Source organism: Triplophysa rosa, linkage group LG18 (assembly GCF_024868665.1).
Source record: "Triplophysa rosa linkage group LG18, Trosa_1v2, whole genome shotgun sequence".
Lineage (NCBI taxonomy): Eukaryota > Metazoa > Chordata > Actinopteri > Cypriniformes > Nemacheilidae > Triplophysa > Triplophysa rosa.
The window spans coordinates 4,058,854-4,084,351 of NC_079907.1; the positions used below are offsets into that span (position 1 = coordinate 4,058,854).

The 25,498-nt window shown below is 36.9% G+C and overlaps 1 long non-coding RNA gene across 3 annotated transcripts in view; it reads right to left on the reverse strand.

Moving 5' to 3' along the window:
• Window positions 1–17,421: 17,421 nt before the first annotated feature.
• The window catches only part of LOC130569313 (uncharacterized), a 16,381-nt gene continuing 8,304 nt past the window's right edge, over window positions 17,422–25,498 (reverse strand). For 2 of the 3 annotated variants that reach the window (XR_008964808.1, XR_008964807.1), the window contains 3 exons: window positions 20,140–20,267; window positions 19,910–19,986; window positions 17,422–18,804 (listed from right to left, as the gene is read on the reverse strand). This is a non-coding gene — a long non-coding RNA (uncharacterized LOC130569313). Of the gene's footprint in view, window positions 18,805–19,909; window positions 19,987–20,135; window positions 20,268–25,498 lie in introns of all 3 variants that reach the window. The other variant, XR_008964809.1, reaches the window with a different exon arrangement.

Sequence of the window (25,498 nt, forward strand, 5' to 3'; positions counted from 1 at the left end):
CCATCCACCTCACAGGTGTGGCATATCAAGATGCTGATTAGACAGCATGATTATTGCACAGGTGTGCCTTAGGCTGGCCACAATAAAAGGCCACTCTAAAATGTGCAGTTTTATCACACAGCACAATGCCACAGATGTCGCAAGTTTTGAGAGAGTGTGCAATTGGCATGTTGACTGCAGCAATGTCCAGCAGAGCTGTTGCCCGTAAATTGAATGTTCATTTCTCTACCATGAGCCATCTCCAAAGGCGTTTCAGAGAATTTGGCAGTACATCCAACCGGCCTCACAACCGCAGACCACGTGTAACCACACCAGCCCAGGACCTCCACATCCAGCATCTTCACCTCCTAGATCGTCAGAGACCAGCTACCCGGACAGCTGCTGCAACAATTGGTTTGCATAACCAAAGAATTTCTGCACAAACTGTCAGAAACCGCCTCAGGGAAGCTCATCTGCATGCTCGTCGTCCTCATCGGGGTCTCGACCTGACTGCAGTTCGTCGTAACCGACTTGAGTGGGCAAATGCTCACATTCGATGGCGTCTGGCACTTTGGGGAGGTGTTCTCTTCATGGATGAATCCCGGTTTTCACTGTACAGGGCAGATGGAAGACAGCATGTATGGCATTGTGTGGGTGAGTCATAACCCTAACCCAGCCATTGACGAGGAGTGGAGAAACATTCCACAGGCCACTATCAACAACCTGACCAACTCTATGTGAAGGATATGTGTTGCACTGCGTGAGGCAAATGGTGGTCACACAAGATACTGACTGGTTTTCAGACCCCCCGGACCCAGACCTCCCCGGACCCACCAATACAGTAAAACTGCACATTTTAAGGTGGCCTTTTATTGTGGCCAGCCTAAGGCACACCTGTGCAGTAATCATGCTGTCTAATCAGCATCTTGATATGCCACACCTGTGAGGTGGATGGATTATCTCAACAAAGGAGAAGTGCTCACTAACACAGATTTAGCCAGATTTGTGAAAAGTATTTGAGAGAAATAGGCGTTTTGTGTACATAGAAAAAGTCTTAGATCTTTGAGTTCAGCTCATGAAAAAAGGGTGGCAAAAGCAAAAGTGTTGCGTTTATAATTTTGTTCAGTGTAACATACAAAACTATGTCTTCAGAGGTGTATAAAGACCTTACATATTGAAGCGTTATGTTTATTACCTTAGAATGAGCTGTTTCTATCTACGTACACCGCGGGTCCCCTCGCATGGAATTCGCCATGTTGTTTCTACAGTAGCCCTAATCAGACAAACTACAGAGGGCGTTTCGTAAATATGTTATCTCATTTGGCAAAGAAGCAAAAACGTGACGACATCTTAGTTCTGTAGTCTTCGTTCTTTCTCTTGGAAAGGGGGGCGGTGGAGTGAGCCGTTGGTTACAATTCACAACTTCACCACTAGATGCCGCTAAATAAACTCCACATTAAATCTACATTGTCCTATAATTTGACAACCATGCTATAATGTTCATTATAGCTCATACTTTTCAAAACACTAATAATAAAAATAGCAATAATGAAAAGTTATATATAGAAACCTGTCAATAGTGTTGTTAAAAACAATGTGAGAATAAAATGCTAACTTAAGAATCATCTTTAAAAGAGTGTCATAATAAAGAGAGGGGATCATTTTTTGTAACAACAATCTTTCCAGCACCATAAATACAAAAAGACAAAGACAAATAAAGGCTCATTAAGAACGTAAACATCCACTCAAGTTAATACACTTCTGCATTCTCAGGACTCAATTCATTAACCCATCTTCATTTTCACAAATGGGTTTATCACAGAGAAAAACGTCTCACTGTGATATTTATGAAATGTACACCACAATTCTTCATGTCGACTTTTCTCCTGTAGTCCTGTATAGATGCTTGCATCATTTTGTACATGCGTGCTAGTGTTGTTGTGCATGTACAGCCCTCATGTTTGCAAGCCAGCTTATTTATTTCTTTCCTTTACCCCAGCCAGGCTATGGAATCAGTCCTATTGGCTGTAATCTAATTCTCTGACATCTAAATAAATGACCCCCCTGATAGAGAATATGCAGAACGATCCGTCAAGCAGACGAATAGGCTACTGTGGAGGTGAAATAAAGTACTGGGCCCTTTTAAATCAATGACAGGCGAAGAGAAAAAAGGCCACAGTCTGTTGTTACTAATGTGTTCCAAGCTAATGGCCTGACAAAGACTAAACAGAACAGTGAGGTGGAGAGCGGCGGAGGAAGATTAGCAAGCTCCATCACAATGGACTACTTGCACAACCTCTTCCGCGTTCTTCTCGATGCGGCTCAGTCATTTCCGGTAGCCTATGTACAGGACATGCAGAGATCATGGTTGATCATTTATACAGTATTTATTGCACGGTCACTTGATTAAAAACAATAAATCCTGTTGGTGACGTTAACTTGCGTTAATGTGGCTCTTTATGACGGATTTTAAATGAGCTGAAGTTCACCTCAGTATATATTTAATAAACGTATACTCAACTCCCGAATAATAAAGGCGATGTATGCCCCAAGCAGAAGTCCATTGCTGTCCTAGACGCGTTAGTCTCATTCGTAGATTATATTTTATACGTGTTTAACGACAAAAACATACAACAAAATACAATATTTGTTAAGTTCTATGTGGATTTTGAATAAAATTGATGTTTACTTGCACTAAAAATTAAAAATAGCAATGTGCAGATAAAGCAGATTTAATGGCAAAGAAAATAATAATACATTAACTGCGTGAGATTTTGTGGCATTTATCCTCAAAGCTTATAAGTACTTTGTACATAAGCCTATATATTGACAAAAATTGCAATAGCGGATGGATACATAGGATTACATTTGTCAATGAAATGATGACACAACATAGTGATTTAAACAATTAATAAAAACGTGTTGCGTGTGTTGGTCGGGTTCCTGCACTCTCACGCATGAAACACTGTATTTGAAGTCTGTGCTGATATTTTAGTCTCCTCATATCCTTCTGTGATATGCATTTGGTGGTTAAATGCCTGCAACGGACCTGTGTGTGAGGAGAAATGGTGAAACGCAATCGTTCTTCAACCATTGCTTTCTCAGATTGGTTTGTGTTGCATTTTTTTCTTTTAAAGATGATATACCTAGTGATGCTTAGAATATTTCTTCTTATGTTGCTGATAATGTACGTACTTAAAAATCTTAAAAAAAAATAGTTTAGGTTTCATAGGCAGCAACAGGCCATTGTAAACATAGCCGGAACCTATTGAGCCGTCATTTGAAGTCATTTTCTGTTGACACACTTATTATTTTTCTCCAACATATGAGAATCATGATAAAATAAATGAACAAGATAAACACAAATGAAACAATGGAAATTAAATATAAAAATATTTAAATATATTTATATTTAATAATATAAATAAAACATAAATTTAAATGAATGATATTAATATATATACATCTAAGTATAAATATACTTAAAAATAAGTTGAAATTGCTTAACTTATTTTAATGTGTTGAAGTAATGTAAAGAAAGCTGAAATGACTTTTAAAACCAAGCTGTTTGTACTTAAACATTTAAAACAGAATTTATACAATGAAGAATTTATTTCAACAGTATATATATATATATATATATATATATAGTATAACATTATATTTAATTATATAAAATATATATAAATATTTCACATAAATTAATATGTTAATATACATTTTATTATCTCCAATGTTGCAGAAAATGTAAAGAATTTTTTTTTAAATCAAAAACCTTTCAACTAATTTCAGACATTTAAGCATACAGTATGCCTTCTGAGTGAAAGATGTATAAGGTCAAGAGAAAATGTTCACTCAAGTGGCCCGAAACTTTAGAACGATAGCGTAGGTGCATTTATACTATTATTAAAAACTTGTCAATAGCTGTCTGGGAGTATATCAAATAACATACTGTACTGTACATCACTCACCATACTTTATAGGACCGGTTATCTTTAAGTATTACACAATTAAACATGATTTTATGAAAAATAAAACTTAAGAGTGACCTGTTGCTTCAGCAGAAGGATAAATCATTTAGCCTTCAAAGGTTCAGCCTTTAAAGGTTTATACGTCATCGTAAAAAAAATGGACTGGATTTTTTTCACTCTGAAACTACACGGTGGGGCTCTGGTTTGCTAATTGGATGATTTTAAAGTGAAAACCTCCATCTTTGATCACAGATTGAACATACACTACAAATGATTAGACTCATCAAAGGGTTTATTTGGGACAAAGAATTTCGAGACGAGTTCGGACCTTTTCAAATTCCAAGGACATCCTCCATAAGGAAATCAAAGCTCCGTAAAGGAAAGAGTCATTGAACAATCTGCAGCCCTATACTGTATTAAATTATAAATTCTTGTGCTGGCTAACCTGTGAGGCTCTTTGCCATCTTTCCATCCTTTCACTGTTTAGTCGCCTCGTGTTTTGAAAAGAAGCCGGGACTGTGTGGGCAAGAGAAAGCTATACGTAAATGAATGGGCGGCTCAGAATTGGGGCTAAGGACACTCAATATAAAATGGCTGTGGGTCAGTTTGTTATGGGTTCCACTAGAAAACTTAAAGAGAACTGCAGAACTGTTTGTCACATGTAGCTGTACTTGTACCTCAGCCAATAAACAGGTGAAGGAAGTTTTTCTTTATGAATATTTATTTCTTTTGATGTAAGATATGCTTGAAAACTTCTTGAAATGGTGATTGTGAACTTTTTCTCAAAAAGTTCTTCCATTTTAAAATGTGACAGCTACTCGCAGACTGAGAAGGCTGTTACCCATAATCTTTAAATGATAATTTTCTTCTGTATTTTTATAGTAGGAATGCTCAATTAAACTACTCACATGAAAAAATACTGCAGCATACTTTAGTATTTCCTATAGTAATATGTAGTATAATGTATAGTGTAGCATATTACTGCTTCACTTAAATGTTATGTTACTGTAATGTTATTACAAACTTATTACACGGTTCGTTGTAATGCTTGATTCTGATTGGCCAGTCGCAAAATTTGCAGGTTCGTTATTCCCAGATAAAAACTGCTCAAAACTAATAACACACAGTAAGCCGGATTCTGCAAATAATTTTGACAGGTACAATTTAACATTACACAAAAAATAAATATGACTTTTAATAACTTATATGACATTATATTTACAAATGTTTAAACCAAATTGCCTGTTTGTGATATTTGAACGTCGTTTCTTACCTTAAAACCGAAAGTAAACGGCTTTTCCTCGCGGAAGGTTTGCATCTGTAAAAATGAGCTAATAAAATATTTCAAATATTTCTTCTCATTTGGCAAGTAGCCGTGTTAATAACTGCAATAACAACCGGCTGCCTGCACATGATCCCTTACATAACATTAATTGTTAATGTTTGCCACAGTAGTTTGTAGTATTAACTATAGTGAATTGTAAACTGTAGTAAGTATCTTCTTTACAAGTAATCTGTAGTATACTGTGGTATAGCACAGTAACCAAGTTAATGTAATGTCATGTTAATGTATACCATAGTATTTCGTAGTATTAACTGTAGTTAGTATATTGCAATATACTTTAGTATTTACTATAGTGATCTGTAGTATACTGTAGTATATTAGAGTAACTTTAATATACACTTCAAGTTAATGTTATGTAATGCTAATATATACCGCAGTATGTTGTAGTATTAACTACAGTGAACTGTAAACTGTAGTAAGTATACTGTAGTAGTACCTTAGTTTACTACAGTAAGGTTCAAAAACACTATAGTATCTATGAATTGTACAACATTTTAACATATAGCACTAAATTTTACTTTATTATAATAAATACTGAAGGATACAACAGTACTTTTACATCTGGGTAAACATTGCTAGCATTGTCATATGAGCCGAAATAAAAAACTACAACCATTAACAATCAACAAGGTTGCGGTAAATGTGTGGCTAAGTCCTCCTTAACATTATTTAAATGCCCAAAACATGTACTAGTGAACAAAATTCACCAGTATGAAGAAATAAAGTGACAAATGCAATTATAAAATGTACGGATAAATTATAATAACATAAAGGGTTCTTTCTGGGCATCGGCTATTAGCATACAGCCAAAACACAACTGGATTAATGCATCCGCGAATACTAATGTTACATCTATGATGTTCGCTGAACTTCTGTCATTATTCTTTTAAAATTAATGATAACGGTTGTTTTTCCTCGCATCTATATTTAGCGGTCGGCACTCAGACCGTAACTATGCTATTGAGTCTGGGCGTAGGTCATCGGGCCTCTTCTAATTGTCCATTTAGTCCTTATTGCCACGCTGTCATAGTCTAATTGGTAAATGGGGTCCGCGAGTCAGAAGGATAATTGAAAGTGAAGGGTGTTTACACAACAAGTGCAGCCGGAGACTAGCAAGAGGATACGCAGAGCGAGTTGAACCGCACCACGCGTGCTAATGAAACATCTTGATCTATTCCCGGTTTACTTAAGCCTGGAAAAATATAAAAAAGTTTGGTGGCATACTAACCGGGTTGTTAAATGCGTCTGCGCCGTATTAGCACGTATGAGGTGATGCATTTCCTATGGATGAATGCTACAGTGTGCGCTATGTATTATTCAGTGCATTGTTTATTTCTTTTTTAAGCGAAACCGCTCTGAAGTCTGCCACACTCAGTGGGTGCACTTTCTCTCTCTGTATCTCCCAAGAGCAGATAATTTCATGTTTTTCCCAAAACGCTTTAAAAAAACCCAAAATGTCAGTCAGCATTAGTGGAGTCATTTATATGGTGGGGTACACTTTATATAAAATAGTTCTCTTCCATTTTCGGCTCCAGCAAGAGGTGAGAATAGTTTTAGTGACCCAAAAGTAACAGAAATAAATTTAATTTACTTTCTTTACTAAAACATTTGGCACAACGCAGAGAAGATTTGTGGCTACAGCAATGTTCCCGATTATGCTAATGTTCGCTTTAATTTCAACCTGACAACTACCTAAAAATAATCATTTAAAGATTTTAGGAATTAAATATTGTTATCCTAAAGTTAGATTCCTCTCAGCATCTTATAATAGAGACCATTAAAACCATTTTTTTTTGCTGGGATCACATAAATACATGCACTTTCTCAGATGCAGGTTTGAATCTGGCCTGCAGATGTAAGGGTTCAGATAAAGTTCAGATAAATTATTTCCACGCCTTCTCATTAAAAAATATAATAAGCAAAATTAAAACGCATGACTATGTGCATCGATAATGATTATTTGCGACTATGGTGCTTTATGCATAATATTAAATGAAAATTCTGTTATCATTTATTCACCCTCTTGTCATTTCAAACCTGTATGACTTTCTTTATTCTGCAGAACACAAAAGAAGATATTTTGAAGAATGTTGGTAACCGAACAACAGCGGTACCCATTGACTTGCATTGGTTTTGTGGCCGTAGAAGTGAATACCGCTGTTTGGTTACCAACATTCTTAAAAATATCTTCTTTTGTGTTCTGCGGAAGAAAGTCCTTTTAAACTGCAACATTCAGTTTTATACAATATTTAACGGGGGGTCTCTGCACCATCTATCCAGCAAAAGGTCTTTGACTTAAAAAGGATTGAAAACTCTTAAATCTTTGGCAGTAAAAAAGTGTCAAGAATTTTTACAGGTTCTGTCCTTTACAATCTCGCTGCTGCGAGTCACCAACGAAATATTATTTTTTTATGTTCATTTCTAGCTCTTCACTTAAACTTTATTCACACACAGTAAAGACTGCAACCTCTCTGCCCCCCCACAGGTTTTTAGTGCTAACTACAAGTTTAGTTTTATGGACAACCTCTCATTCTTGAGTGGCTTGACTCCAGTCATGGTACCCGGGTCAGTGATGGATTTGTGTAGGATAACCGACACAAGAAAGGTGAGAACTCAGAGTCGAGTGAGTTTTATCATTTCTTTGCCCGCTCTGCCTTCTGGAGGTTCAGTCTGATGGAGATTATGAGTTTGTGAAGAAAGCCAGTTGCCAAAGGACCCTGGGGAACTCCTGCCAAATAAACGCATTAAACATCGTTTACTTGTCATAAATACATTTCCGTTCTGTGAGTGTTGTGACAACTTATCACAGCGTGCACACGCTTCGCACCAAATCTTGTCTGGAGGTGACAAGGAAAGGCTGCATCTGTACCAGCAGTCGGATGCAATGGCTGGATGGCTTTTTAATGTTGCAAAACAAACCGTAAACGGCTAATTGGACATTATTAACCTATTGCTTCGAGAAAGTTATCATTTAAAGTAGAGTGTGTGTTTGTAAATAAATATTTTTCCCATTTGATTTTATGGCATTAAAGAGCTTCAAAGGTCCAATGTGTAATTTTTTGGAGGATCTATTGACAGAAATGCAATATCATATACATAACTATGTCCTCAGAGGTGTATGAAGACCTTACAAAATGAAGCGTTATGTTTTCATTACCTTAGAATGAGCTGTTTCTATCTACATACACTGCGGGTCCCCTTACATGGAATTCACCATGTTGTTTCTACAGTAGCCCTAAACGGACAAACTGCTCTACAGAGCGTGTTTCGTAAACATGTTATCTACTTCATCAAAGAAGCGAAAATGCGACAACATCTTTGTCCACTGTCAGCCACCATAAAGTGCTTCGAAATGGAGGGGGAGGGGTGGAGTGAGCCATTGGTTGCAATTCGCAACCTCACAGCTAGATGCTGCTAAATTTCATATCTCCAAATTTTGCCATAAATCACTATTATTACTCAGCCTTTATGTTTGTCACTGGGTTTTGCAAATATCTAACAAATAAAAATGATTAAAAAGTGCTTGACAACACAGTATTTCATCATTTAAAAAGTACAGTGTTTTCTCCATGACTATGGACATCCAAGGTTTCGGAAGGACAGCATAAATATATAAAGATTTAAACACTCTGTCATCATGGAAAATGGTCAAAACATTTTCAAATGTTCAAAGAAGCTAGAGAATTTTTTTACATTTTTACTAACATGAACATTAAATGGTTCTTTTGTGAATCGATATAAAACACAAAGCACATTCTTCATGCATAGTGTAAATGAAAAGTGGTTGAAATGAGATTGTTTCACTCAACCATCTCTTCTCCCCATCTTTAGTATCCTCTAGGGCTGAAACGATTCCTCGAGTAACTCGAGTAATTCGAATACAAAAAATCATCGAGGCAATTTTTGTTGCCTCGAAGCCTCGTTTAATCCATTTAACTACAGTACACACGGAGCACTGCGTTTCCCCACGGACCGTTATTACTGACGCACAGCCCGCTAAACTCTATTCATGTTACAGGGCTCTTCACACACGCATTTTAGTCTGTTCACAAGCTCACATGTATTTCTCATGCTGATAAATAACTGATAGCTTATTGAAATGGTGAACTGCTATTTTACTTAGTTTTAGTCTATTTTGCGAGTGAAACTTGTTTTCCGGCTGCATTGAGTCCATCAAAGATGCCGAATCATGTTATTTACACATGTCATCTGTCTGTTCTGCATGTCTGAGTGAATGAACTGCACAGTTTAACATGCTACAAGCGTGATGCTCATGAATTTGTCTGCGCTTTATGAGGACATGAACACAAGAACTTCATCTCCAGAGTTGCTCTGAGAGTTTATTTCAGAACATTTTACTGAGTGAAGCTAACGCACTAAAAAATAAGCGTCTTCCGACGACCTGCCAAAATAAAAGTCTGGTTAACTGTATTTTTATGTGAACAAATGTATTACTATTTTAAAAAAGAAACTAAAACTAATTTAGATAAACTAAATGCATCATGCATAAGCTGAAGTGAGTTGTTTACCTTTGAAATTATTCTTTCTATTTTTATTAATGTTTCTTATTTATACATTTGTATTAGGCCTATATTGCATTTTGAATGTAATGTGGCAATGGAATGTACTAAATGGGTTTAGTTTTCACAGATATTAATGTATGCAATTTCAGCAATAAATGTTAATTTTTCAAAAAAGGAAACAAATTAGTTGTTCATTTTAAGAGACCTGTCTTATTTTCTCTTGTATATTTAGGGTTGCTCTTTAATAAAGAAAAAGTACTTATTATCCGAATACCCGATGGAAAAATCAGTAGAATACTTGAATACTAAAATAATCGATAGCTGCAGCCCTAGTATCCTCTCACCCATTCTTCATTCATCAGACCTGATTGTGAAGAATATCACTTCATCACAATGTGTTAACAGTTGCTGGAAACAAATAATACAGAAAGCTGAATTGCTGATCGACATGTCTGTCAAAGTCTAAAGAATAAACAATTATCAACAACAATTGGATTTTTAGATTGAAAGTACATTATGGATTAAGCAAATTGGTTTAAAACTTCCCTGTCATGCTGGACATAAAAAATAAAAACTGAATGCATAATTTTGTCGTTATTTACTTGCCTTTATCCTTTTTCAAACTCTTTCTTTTCCTGCATGGACACAAAAGTTTTAACACTGTTTCTGAGGTGCTCTCTTGAAAATAATGAGAGTGAATTGGAACAAACCCTGCAAGCTCCTGAAATAATGATTAAAGTTTCATGAAAGTAGCTTCTACGTGACCTGTGGGCTATAAATCTTATATGATCATCACACCATGTTTGACATTAACAAAGCCCAATGCCATTGGTTGTCGCATGCGGTGCAAGTTAAATGTCTGTTCCTCACACAAAGCTTTATGGTTTCAGAAAACTTGGAATGAATTGCACACTACTTTTGATATGTTATATTATTTTTATTGTGTTATTTAAGCTTGCTTTTGTTCCTTTTTATTTGTATAGGGCATTTTGTTTTAGCGTCTTTTGTGTTCTTCTAAAGAAAGTCTGGGAAGGTTTGGACTGACAGACTTTTATATCGTAGATGTTTTTGTTACATATAAACTTTGCATTTCAAAGCAAGTGCTGGTGAGTCCACAGCAAAGTTTTATAGCAATCACCTTGACTGATGCGGCACCCAGACGCTGTGTTGTTTCAACCCATGGTTGGGTAGAATATGGAACAACCAAACTGTTGTTTAAAGGGACAGTTCACCCAAAAATCTAAATTCTGTCTTCATTTACTCACCCCCGAGTAGTTTCAAACCTGTATAAATGTCTTTGTTCTGATGAACACAGAGAAAGATATTTGGAAGAATGCTTGTAACCAAATAGTTCTTGGCCACCATTGACTACCGTAGTAGGAAAAATGACAATGGTAGTCAAAAGTGCCCCTGAACTGCTTACTTTCCTACATTCTTCAAAATATATTATTTTGTGTTTATCACAACTTGTATCACACAGTGTTTATCTTGCTTTTCTTCATTTGAATGTTTGGCATTCAAATTGAATAGTTATTCACCAATTCTTGTCTTAAATATTTACCGTCCTCCAAAACGTAACCAAGCATTTTTCTCTGAATGTACTGAGCTCTTGACACTTATCAGTGCAAGTTGTTCAGCTATTGTTTTAACTGGTGATTTTAATATCCATATAAACAAAAAATTGCAATAATACTGTCTGTTTTATGGAAACATTAGAGTGTTTTAATCTCACTCAATATGTCAACTCCCCAACGCATAAGTATGGTCATACATTAGACTTGGTTTGTGCTACAGGTGTGTCTATTGACCAGTTTGAATGTACAGATGTATCATGTATAAGTGATCACAAGCTTATTACTTTTAATGTGTTTCCACCTTCTCCACAGACAACCAATGAGCATGTAATCTGTTTTAGAAAAATCAGAGATATTGACCTAGACACTCTTATACATACTATCGGTGAACTACCAGCTGTGACCTCCATTGACCAACATAATGCTGTCTTTACATCTATCCTGGATGAGTTTGCCCCACATGAAGAAACGTGTTGTTTCTTTTAAGAGATCTTCTCCATGGTATAAGCCTGAGCTTCGTGAGCTTAAGGCAGCTGGTAGGCAGTTGGAGCGACAATATAGGAAATCTGGCCTAACAGTTCACAGACCTATGTATGAACAGCATCAGATTGAGTACCATAATTCCATTGAATGAAATTATTTTATTAAATTCCATTAATAAAATTGAATAAGTTTTATTCAACGATCATTAGTAGTGGGGTTTCTAATCCACGAGTATTGTTTAATACAATCACTAGGGTTATTTGCCTTACCACAGAGCAGTGCAATGAATTTCTTAAATATTTCTCATGCAAAATTGAGAACATTTATAATACTATTGCATCTGTCCCTGCTTCATCTGAGCTATTAGACCTGCATTCCTTTACTTCCCCTCCTCTGTTTTCAAGTTTTACTGCTGTTTGTTCTGATTTTATGTCAAAATTGGTTTCAGCAATGAATCCCTTTATCTTCAATACTTGATCCACTTCCTACTAGTGTTCTGAAGAAATGTCTGCCAGTTATTATTCCTCATATTAAAGCGATTGTGAACACCTCACTTATTTCAGGGATTGTTTCGCGCAGCAGTCAAACCAGTTCTTAACAAATTTGGGAGTGATACTGCCAACATGTCTAATTATAGGCCTATCTCAAACCTGCCATTTGTTGCTAAGGTTCTTGAGCATGTGGTAGTTGGTCAGCTACAAAATCATTTCACGGCGAGCAGACTACTAGAACCTTTTCAATCATTGTTTAGGTCTGGGGACAGTACGGAGACTGCCCTTCTGAGGGTAATGAATGATCTCCTTGTTGTAGCGGATTCTGGAGCTTGTGGCATTTTGGTTTTGTTAGATCTCAGTGCTGCATTTGATACCATTTGTCACACTATACTACTGGACAGATTACATAAGTGGATTGGTCCCTCCACTTATATATAGTTATAGTTATAAAATGGTTTGAATCATATCTTTCAGAACGCACTCAATTTGTTTATTCTGGTACAAACAGATCTCAGACTGCTCTATTGCGGCAGGGCGTCCCTCAGGGGTCGGTATTGGGTCCTACACTTTTTAGCATTTATATGTTGCGTCTTGGGCAAATTATTCAAAAGCATGGTCTGGGTTAGCATTGCTATGCAGGTGATACCCAGATTTACATTAGTACTCAACCTGATGTTACATCAGCACTTTATCTGCTTGTTTACTGGAAATACAGGTTTGGATGAAACAGAACTTCCTACAGTTAAACTGTTCAAAAACTGAAGTTCTTCTGATTGGCAATTATTCAAAACATATCTTTTTAGTGAAGCTTTTAAGTTATAATCTTACATTTGCTGTTGACATTGCTGTTATTGTGTTGTCACTGTGATTGTTATATGGAGTAGTGTTGTTTTTGTTGTTTTATACTGTTGTAGCGCCTTGAGTGCAAGAAAGGCGCATTACAAATAAAATGTATTATTATTATTATTATCAGAACAAAGAAATTTATAAAGCATTTTTTCCTACTATGGTAGTCAATGGTGGCCAAGAACTGTTTGGTTACAAGCATTCATTCAAATATCTTTCTCTGTGTTCATCAGAACAAAAATAAATTATACAGATTTGGAGCAACTCGAGGGTGAATAAATGAAGACCGAATTTTCATTTTGGGTGAACTATTCCTTTAACTTTGAAAATGTCCATATTTACACGAACAACCAAGCATTTTTTGTGAGCGTGTATAGTAGTACAGTTCATTTCTGTACTATTATGGGATAATGATGGGCTGGGTGGGTGTGGGGGGGCAACCGAACCCTCTGAAGGTTAAACACAGAACTGTTAGGAAGTAACATATCTGGAAAGCGAGCAGTCCCAACAGCAAAAAACAATCAGAACGTCCCAATCGCCAGGACATCTGAGACACTACAGATACCGGTGGGAACACAGAGGGGCACAGCAGTCATTCTAAGCCAATCAGGGCCAGAGATAATAGCCGAATTAACAGTCAATTTGCGCGAAAATTAATCCACTTTTCCCGTGAATGAAACCCAGCGCTGTCACATTGTGCGAGTTAGAGGTCAACACTATCTCTGATCCCCAGACATCAACCGGTCAGGAAGCAAGAAAACGATTTCAGCGTTCTCTCGCTGAGCTCCATCACGCCAGCTCTTAGAAAATTACTTCCTTTCTTGTATTCGCCAAAGTTCACAACCGTGTTTTGGCTATGCGGTCATGCCGAGCGCGCATTCAAAACGGCCTCCTGACGTAGGCTCGGACAGGCCGGGTGCAGCTTTGTTTGAAAGCCACAGCTGAACAACCTTAACAATAAGAGACGATGGTAATTGGTACCTCACTGTTTGATTCTGAGCAATTAAAATCGGATCATTAGAGCTGTGCCATTTTAAAGCTTTGTTGTCAGAGGCATTTAAAAGAGGTGACATTTGAAACGCCACGCTCGCCTGCCACAGTCTTTTTTCTGTAATTACATATTAATGAAAAATGCTGATAACTTGCCTTATGGATGTGGGAATAACAATAACTGTTGGAGAGAGAGAGAGAGAGAGAGAGAGAGAGAGAGAGAGAGAGAGAGAGAGAGACTGCTGATTTACTTTTAGAGGTGATATTTTCCTTTCAGACTGTATAGCTACAAAATAAAGGTTTAAAAAGGTCTTGTACCTCAAATTCAATCAGCTGTAGTGAATTAACTAAGGAAAGTTAACATTTTACACTTTAAGATCAAGTCAATGCAGTTATTTAAGACAAATGTGTCTCAAACTTTTGAAGGTCAGAAACAATGGATGACCTCAAAGGGAAAACAAATACTCTTTAATATTAAAGGAGTAGTTTACCTCCAAATAAAAATGCTGTCATCATTTACTATCCCCTGTTGTCATTACAAACCTGTGTAATTTTCTTTCTTCTGCAAAACACAAAAGAAGATATTTTGAAAAATGTTGATAACCAAAAACAGTTCCGGTCCCTATTTTATGGACACAAAGCCAATGCAAGTCAATGGGGACCAACGGTTTTCTGTTACCAACATTCTTCAAAATATCTACTTTTGAGCTCTGTAGAAGAAAGAAAATCACGCAGGTTTGAAATGCCAAGAAGGTGAGTAAATGATGACAGAATTTTGGGGTCAACTATTCCTTTAACATAATAATCTTAGGTGTCTCGTTTTAAGTTCTTAGGAGAGATCTTAACAACTCTCATACTTTGGAATGAGCAAATATGAACATAGTTTGAGTCAAACTTTAGTAACTCATTAACATTTCTCATCAAAATCTTCTAAGACCAAATCTGCGCTGTGCTCTTCACATCAATTTGATAACTTTTACACTTTTACAGTCACCAATTGTCTCATTGGTGTCTTTAGGAAAAACATTTGAGACAAAGTTAATACTTCCACATAACATATCTGTGAATGTGAAGTCTTTGGAGCCCTAAAAACGCAACACATGATGAGCAATACAAAAAATTCTTCCGAGACAGCGAGCTGCATACTTGCAGATTTTCATCCAACTCCAGCGCTGTTTCTTTGGAAACTTGCTCTGACCGATAAAAGGTACAATTTCAGAAGAACAAATCCTTTTTGTTGCACCAAGAAAAGTCCTTTAGTGAACAACAAAACCCATTTTGTCAACACGAATCATTTATTTCTCCAATGAAAACTGAAGACTGTAAATAAGGGAGAGGCTTATGAGAACAGGTGAAATAAAAAAATAAAAAAACACATTAACACAGTGACAAGGGTCACAAACACCTTCTTTAAAGAATTACTGTAAAGAGTAAAATGAAAAGTTATAATAAAGACTTTTTAACAGAAGCGAAACATGCCCAACAGTGCAAAACAAACCGATCAAACCAGATCAGATGTGTCATAATAATTGTCATAATTTACTCACCCTTATGTCATTCCAAACCTGTGTGACTTTCTTTCTTCTACAGAACACAAAAGAAGATAATGTGAACGTTGAAACAACCCCCAAACCATATGGTTTTGCAAACTACAGCAACATCAATATAATGAGAGATACCAAGGTTCATTCAAGCTACATTTATTAAAAATAATTTTCAACAACTAATATGGTTTGCTTTTCACATTGCCAAGAAGAACGTGCAGGGTTTATCGACATCTTACAAATGGTTAAAAATGCGACACATTAAATTAGAGAGTTGGAATCTATCTTACAGTATAACAAACAAAATTGATCTTCGGCCTCAATTTTGTCACATTTTACAATGTGTAATGATTTCTACCAACTACGTGCAGCAGTTTATGGTCACGTTTGATGGCCGTGTGTTTCTCCCGTGAGAAACGAATGCTGTAATGACCCAAAGCTGAAGTTATTTTGTAAAATGAATGCTTTATTCTCTGGTTGTGATCAGCCAGCGAGATCAAAAGATGATTTGTAAAGTAATACGTTTTGTAAATCCGACAGCTTTTTGAAACATTTTTCAAGTTTAAGGGGCAACTTTGACTATCCCAGTTGGTTTAAAGCGAGATTTTCCATATTTAGAATTTGATAAATTGCATAATTAAAGAACTGCCATTGTAATTCAATGGAGCGTATAGAGAGGGTGTAATTAAAGCAAGCTGCTCCAGGCATCACAAATTTATCTCACCTGGGGGAAAAATGTTAGAATATGAAGCTTATGATCCTGTCACATCTGCTCCGCCCGTAACGGAGTGGGATCAATATTTGAAAAGACAATGGCGATGATATATAAAAGAGATATTCCCAAACCACTAGCCATATTAAATAACAAAACAGCCACAACATCCTTATAATTGTGAAGGAAGACTATTACAGTGCACAGATGTTACGATCGATCGTGTTTAAAATGGATGAGCGAGGCGAGAGCAGTTTGACAGATAAGCCCAGCAGGTGACGGCGGTTTAATTTAACATAGAGAAATGGTGGTATCAAATAGATTTTGTCACACGGCATGATGGGATTTCTGCTCTTATGACCGCTCCAGTGATCTTTCCAGGACCCCATGCGTTCACTAGAGGTGTTTGAAGAAGGTAAATACCAGAGAGTGACCCCTTGGCCCTACAATCCCTTAACAAGGAATGGTTTTTAGAGCCAAAGAAATTATAGGAAGCAATGTGTAAACTACACAGAGAGCACATTACTGAAGGATCGGTGGCTAGATAACAGTACATTACAATAATATGCAGCCGCAGAAAAAATTGAGAGACCATTCCAAATTTTCATTTATTCAACATTTCTAGATGTATTGGGGTCATTCCAGTCCAGTGTCTGTTGAATTTCAACAAAATCAAACCTCAGGAGTGACACAAAGTCATCCAACAACAATGTGAAAGACTGACAGCATGGCAAGAGAACTGTGATCCAGGTTATCACATTAAAAAAGTTATTTTGGTACTTTCCTAAATATATAAATGAAGAGTTTGGTTCCAAAATGAAATAACTCAGTTAAAAAAAAAATCGAAATCATGTATTTTATTATATTATCATGTTTTTATTGTGTTTTATTGTGTTAGTTAGCTGTATTTTGTTAGTTATTATGGCTAAAATCAAAACAAACCAACTGCAGTTTGATTGATATTAATTGGAATGCACAATAAAAAACATGATTTTTGAAAGAAATTGAGTTCTCATTTTGGAACCAAACTCTTCAAATATTGCTTAAAAGTGAATATGAACTTGTTTTCTTGCAGTATTTGAGGTCTGAAAAAATACAGAGCATCTTTCCTGTAATTTTGACCGGTTTCTCCAGTTTTCATTTTCTGCAAATGAATGCAAATAGAAACAATATTTTTATTTTAAATTTGGGAGAAATGTTGTTAGTAGTTCAAATGAAACAAAAGTGATAATTTCACCTAAACACGTAAATTCAGAACAACTGAAAACATATTTTGAAATGATCTCTTAATGTTTTTCTGTGGCTGTATATGTTTACATCTATGCATTTGGCAGATACTGTTAACTCACAGTGGTACCATAAAATATCTTTCTATATATTTCTAAAATATTTCTTATAAGAACCATTTCTTTCTCACTTTTTATAATCAAAGAACATTTTTCTACTACAAAAAAGAAAGATCCTGTATAGAACCATTCAGACAAAAATGGCTCATTTGTCATCAAAGAACTGTGAGTTGTATTACAGTAAATTCAATGGCACATGCAGTATCTGATAACATTTTAGATGGAAGCCACTGCCTGACCGAATCATGCACACTGTGACTTTACAGTGTGGACCAAAAGCTTGACATGCGGTAGTGTTAAATTTAGAAAACATGACCTCTAGCATTCATGGCACTATGGAAAATATACAATATCAAGTTCAACTTCCACCCACGGAATATGACGGCAGGGTTACTTTTAAGAAATGTTCACTTTTAAGACTTTCTGCTCGATCAATTGCACATGCAATTTCCTGTCTTTGAGTTACAGTATTTTATTGCAGCTGACTTAAACCGGCGGCTCTGGGGTTGTATATGATGCATAGCTGGATAACATACACCCGGATGAAAGTGCAGAAACAATAAGATATGTGAACGTGAGGACATTTTATCCCACTTTTTATCTAACAGCAGATCCAATTGAAATGTGCAAATTTGAGCACAATTTAGGACATTGCTGAGATCTCTATGAAACTCTAGAGAAAATCCATAGAGATGATCCTAAATGAAAAATCCAAAAATTGTAACACCATTTATCCTCTCTTAAATCTAATAGCTGTCTATGAAAAAGAATAAAAGTCTCATTTGTTTCCTATGAGTGTATAAATGCTTTGCAAAGATTTGTTTAAACACATGCCCGTCCAAGTCTTGGTTCCTCCCCGGGTTTCATCCTCATCCAACATCTCAGGATGTTTTTCTCACCACTGTTGCCTCTGGCGCTTTCACTTGGGTGTTTGTAAGACAAAGCTGTTTTGAAGAAATTTGTATAGTGAAAGACACGATCCAAATCTATTGAAATTCTAAAGAGAGGAAAAAACAAAAAACTTTAAAATTGTTGTTCATCTGAAGTTTTCCAAAAACTTATAAGGCAAAGCAAGTGTGACCCACATCACACTCTAGTCTGATGTGGCACTGCCAATCATTTTATCATAATCAAAGTTTTCTTCCTACTGTATTTCCATTCGGCTTCATAATAATGTCAAAATTGTTCAGAAATCTGGTCTGTGAAATATCTTCTCAAAAGCAACCCACTATATAAACAAAAAAACACACACACACACGCACACACACACACCAAACACGAGAAAAAAAGATGAGATCATACATCTTTCTCATTCAAATGTGTTTGACTTTCATTTTCATGCCCACAAAGAACATTCTCTGTTTTCTTTGACTTCACAAACATTCATCGCCATGTAGTCATGAGTCCTGCATGCCATGGCTGTGGCTCATAAATCACTTCAATTCAATCTCCGGGGAAATTGCCCCAGAAATGGCGAGTCGTTTCCCGTGTTGGCATGGCTGAGGAAAGTGAGGGCTGAATCACGGGCTGAGATTTGATTTATCAGCACTGGACTGGAGGAGGGAGGGGCACCGAGACCCTCGGAGGAGCTGCAATTTAGATTGGCTGCGGCAGATGGACGGCCAGCAATCAGACAGCTGCTGTAATCAATTCAGCCCAGAGTCAGACATGAATCAGACGTCCAAGCAAGTGCCTAGTTGTGTCCAGTTTGAAGCTGTTTACGGCCAGCGTGCGCACGTTTACGCATTATCGCTCTGCTCTCAGAGGACTGGCGTTTTAGGCAGGGGAGAGCGAAGCGTCAGAGAGTCATCTCTTTTGAGAATTAATTCATTTTACTGTCAAACTGAATGTTTTGATGTTTTATTATATCTCATGTCTGCTTTCTGTTCTTATTGCGAGTATGCCTTTGGCAACTGGATTCGCAAGAATATTTTTTTATTTGACCATGAAAATGTGCTTTGTGTTGTTTTTGTTGCTGTGGATTGATGCCATTTGTATGAACGCATTAACCAAACCTCGACACTCAAGAAAAAGTACAACAAATAAACAACCCTTAAAGGGATAGTTCACCCCAAAGGAAAATTCTGCCATCATTTACTCACCGTCTTGTATGGGCACAAAACTGATGCAAGTGAATGGGTACCGCCGTTGTTGTCACCAGCATATCTACTCTTGTGTTCTTCAGAAGAAAGACATACAGGTTTCAAGGTAGATTCAAATATTTTGCAGAATAAGGACGTAACCAAATATTCAAAACTAAAGGTTAAACTAATCTGGTTACTGCCCTGGTCTATTGAAAATTTTCACATTCTCAGTACTCTCTCTTACCAACCGTTTTTGGCAGTCCTGTGTTTGAGAATGTTTCTTCAATTATTCTCTGTGATCCCTTCTGTAGTCCCACTGCCATCTTAGCATTCTGTTCCGCAGACTCTGAGACTTCGCTTTTATTAAAACCGATAACTGTGGAGAGAGAGAGAGACAGAGATTCAGGGTCAGTGCTGATTCTATCCAACTTCAAATTGACTGTTTTCAGAAAACTGTAAATCTGCAAGAATGCTCGAGGGTGAAAAATTAAACATGCACACAAAACCCAGACAAAGCTATTACTCTGCTAAATTGATCCGAATACTCTCGTGGAATTGCCTGCTGGGGCAAAAAGCACTCAGGTGATTGGCTTCTTGGCCCACCGTGACTCAGAAGCTTGTATTCAATCCATTGATGGAGGTTTCATCAATTGTGGAATTGTGACACTTTGCAAAGCCAATCGGTTTGAATTAAAGCACTCAGTCACTGGATTATTCTCACGCGAGATGGTATCTGAGCCTTAGGATTTGCAGATTTCGCTTAACTTAAGTGAAACCTGCGCGTGTGATTTCTGTGGCTGCAGGAGAATGTTTGGTTGAGATAAGGCCAGCAGTGAATTTAGCCCTTTGAAACAAGCCTCAAGGGTTTTGGTAAATGTGAGCTTCTAAATAAAGTTTTAAAAGTCCACACATGCATACCTGGTGAAAAAAACATGAAATGAAATAAGTCCCTTTAATGCGAGTCAGTGTACTCGATGGCCGTCTTGTCAACACCCTCCAGCAGTTTTATTTTCTGTGTAGGTGATGGGCACAAGTATGGCTCCATATTTACCTGAATGAGGATAGACTGAAAAAATGTCAACATACGGAGTCAATCATATTAGATAAAACTGGCAACAATGGTACCATACTTGTTTTTAAAGAAGAGGTGGACAGTACGTAAGTATTTTTACTTTCAAGTACATATTCAACTATCTGTACTTTATCAGAGTGTTTGTACTTTAGAAAAAATACTTTACTACAGTATAAAGCATAAACAGTATCGTCATTTTTACTCCACTATATTTTATAAATATTTCATATATTTTTTTACTTTTAAAAAAATCAAAATTTTTACGCACATATTACTTGAGTAAAAGAAATAAAGTACTTGATTTTTAATATACTACAATAATAAAACAATAAAGGTGAAAAACATAAAACATTTATTTATGAAATGTAGTGGAGTATTAGTATGATATACAGTATGATTTATAATGTAGTGAAGTAAAATGATTAAAACACTGCTGAAGTAGAGTAAAAATGCATAATTACTGTCAATCTCTGCTTTAAATAAGAAAAAGTGCTCCCATCTAACAAGGAATGTTCTAAGACCTTTGGCTTATGTTCTCTAAAGTTTCTCTCAAAGTTAGCAAAAATGTTCTTGCAGTAACATTAATAGAGCATTATGTTTTTTGCTAAACATTCTAAAAACATTACAAACCGTTTCACCGGACGTACGCGCTGACTCGAAGTTAAAGGGGTGCTGCAATGGTGTGTCATGCATTCTGACTTCTTCACAATGTTAAACGTGTTGTCTTCTCATGCTTAACACGGTCAACTTGTCAAAAAACGAGTTGGGCATATTACATAGTATTTCTGTGCTCGCTACACTCCCCCAGCGATCGTACAGGTTTCGGAAAGTTTCTTTCGAACATATAAAACGGTTTCGTAACAATTTTTCTTAGTCCCTTATTGGACAATTCTCCCGGAAAATGCCCACGCGACAGCAAGGAGAGCAGGAGAAGGAGCATCGTCACTTTCACTTGTGTGCAGGAGAGAGAGAGAGAGAGAGAGAGCATACATTCGCGAAGTTCAGGTGTTTGTTTGTTCGCTGCATTTGGGTGATGAATGTTATATAAACGGTGGATATAACGCTGGATTTGGAGATCGTTTGAAACTGATATATGGAGTCGTCCCAGCGCTAAAAGATGCCGGACATGAACCGCATGCGGTGAGTGAAGCTGATGAAACCGCGTGTGTTAGGGCCGCTTTAATTTCCGGTATGTGTCTGGTTATCATATAGAAATGTATTTTATATTTAATTTATATGAATATTCATATATATAAATATTTTATTGTATATTAATTGAATTAAATTAAATTAAAACTACTCAACAGTTATAGATTCTTTGCGGAGGTCTACCAGAAGTCATGTTTGGGCCACAAAACACTTGTTTATGTTGTTGCCGCTAAAACAGTCTTTAAAAGGTTTCTATAAAAACATTATTCTTACGTTGTTTTAGAAACATTTAACACATTCAGAAACAAAGTTTCATAACTGTCCATAAGGTTCACCAACAACATTTTGAATGTGGAATATTGGAACAAAATTAGTGTTGAAAAACATGTCGAATGAAGAATGAAAAAGCAGATGGTGCAAACTCACCCAAACAATGTGTCGGGTGACAATGTTTTATTGATCATATTCTGTGCATGCCTGTGCAAAATCCATGTGCCTGTGGATAAGGAATAATGACTGTAAAGAGAGAATAGGTGCGCCTAGGCCTCTAGCTTTCCCCACAACCCACTCCAGAGCTAATGATAGTATACTATAGACTGAAGAAATGTTGATTCACATGAGGTTCTATCAACACCTCTGCGTGAAGCTCAGCAGCGTGTATGAAGCGAGACTTTTCCAGCCCAGGGGTAGACGAGACAGATATGCCTAGGGTGAGATGTTCCCTGTGGAGACAACGGATCTTGCTGGAAAAAACAAACGTGGATTTGCATCAATATAATCTACCTCTTAAAATTGGTGGGGATGTTATTTAAATCCCTGTTTGGTTGTGTGGAAAAGATATCCATGTGTGACTCATTTATAGAACTGTTTCAAAGTTTAGCATCTGGACGCGTTAATAGAACAAGCTGTTAGCAGATTTACATTTGTGTCCCTGTAGCTCAATTGGAAAAGCATGGCTCTTGCAACACCAAAGTCATGGGTTCAATTCCAATGGCACACACAAACTGATAAACCACCTTGAAACCAATTCAATTTATTTTGAATAAAACAAGAATGCAAATGAGATTCATTTTTAAGGTCTACATATGTAACTTTAATAAATGTGACTATACAGCGCACATTCACAAGCTTAAAATCTCACACAAGCTTTTCCATGCCATGCTATGGCCACAGTGCACTTTAAAGGCCCCAACAGAGCAAGTGAGATCCAAGCCTCTGGTGTTTTCCAGAGATGGTTAATAACGCCCTTAAGACAGCTCTCAAGGGTATTACTGAGATCCACGCCCTTTAGTCTCAACTCTGGTTTAAGGATTCATGCAAGGACCCTCTTGTTCACCAGTGCCAATTATCCAGACCAGTCTCGCTCTTGCCTGAGGGCCACAAAGGAGACATTTGCACAGCTCCTTCATGTAAAACCAAACACAAAGTGTTGCTGCAGTCAGTACTAGGGCTGGGTATCGTGGCCAATTTCCTAAATCCATTCGATTTCGATTCATAAGGTTCTGAATCGATTAATCACGATTCGATTCGATTCAATTCAATCTGCTCTTAAATAATGAAAATGGCTCAACTGTGTTACAAAATACAAATGTACTTTATTTTTTCTCTTCACCTTTAACAACAGGTTTTAAATGCAAACTTGTACTGTAATTGGACAGTTTAAACTCTCTCTGCTGACTGCATTTTCGTTAGGATGTCGTCTTTCACACATGCATACATCATGGGGACAACAGTTTCAGTCAGATGTTTACGCTGCACCATAACGTAGTGTGTTTCGAGCACCTGAATGAGCCGCTTGAAGCCTTCGTTTTCCACTACCAAGTACGGGCGTAAGTCTTTGCAAACAAAAGTTGCGATGGCCTCTGTTATCTTTATGGCCCGCGGAGAATCGGCTGGTAATGTTAGTAATTCCTTCAATTTCTTTTGTTTTGCCCCGGACGGCTTGTTGTCGGAAGCTAACGTTAGCGTAGTGTGATACATTGTCAAGTGGTTTCTGAGGTTTGTAGTATTTCTACAATAACTGAGCTCCGCTTGGCAGATCTTGCAAAACACTTTGGTTTTATCAAGCTCTTTGTCCTTTGTTGTTTTAAATCAGAAATGGTTCCAGACGTCAGACTTTAGTTGGGACGGCTTGCTGAGCGCGGTTTTACCTGCGTCGGTCATTTTGTGTATGCACGCTTGCGCGCTTGAACGTCAACCTGACATAAACGCGCTGCTGCGTCATCACGCACGAGACTACTGGGGTTAACTTCATGGGGAAAAAAAATCGATCTCATGCCTTATGAATCGATATTGCAAATTTAAATGAAATCGATCCAAAAACAATTAAATCCATTTTTTTACCCAGCCCTAGTCAGTACGTTTTTTCGGTCTGTTTTTAACACCGTGTTCCGGGATATGATGCCGTCAGATAGCCGAGCAACAACATGACAGACGACTGTTGTCATGGCTTCCTGGAACAGGGCGCTGAAGATGAGAAAAGCTAAACCACTCCATGGCATGTCCATCAAAACGATGTCCTTGGCAGGTTCAGGCAAAATGGACATGCCGGATAAATACAAAAAGAAAAAAACTCAAAGATGAGCTAAGTTACTAAGTAATTAGTTACTGTCATTTAAGTTCTTTTCCCTTGAAAAAGTATAGTAAGGGATTACTCTAAATTTTTATGTAATTTAATTACAGTTACTTCTGATGTAATTAAACTAAACACTTTGTGTACTATATGTGTGTGCAATAGTGGAATTGACATCAAAATTCAAAGTCTAACTTACAGACACACCCATACCCCCATCTTTCACTTTCGTCAGCCCTCGGCTCAACTAATGTCTGTCCTGTGCACTGTACACCTTACTGCTGATTGGCTACAAGGTTGTTTTGGTACTCGGTCCGACTTTGTCTAAACAAGCTTAATTCGGTTAGCGTAAAACTAATCAAGGTTGATATAGGATATAGAAAGTAATTAGTAATAAGTAAATAAATACTTTTTGGAGAGAGTAATTTGTACAGTTATCTAATTACACTATTGAATATATAATTAGTAACTAGTAATTTAATTACTTTTTAAGAGTAACTTGCCCAACACTGATTGGGACAGAGGAATAACATACAATAATGCAAAGTAAGTATGAATACAGATGACTTCCCTGATCAGAATCAGAATCAGAATCAGAATCAGAAGAGCTTTATTGCCAAGTGTGCTTGCACACACAAGGAATTTTCTTTGGTGTTGGAAGCTTCTAGTACAGACATTTAACACAATGACAATACAATATAATACGATTTACAGTCTAAAAGATTCTAAATTGTGCATATATAAAATAAAGACTATTTTACAGAAAATGGGGGATAATAACATATAAGAGACATTGTACCGGGTAGTATATAGT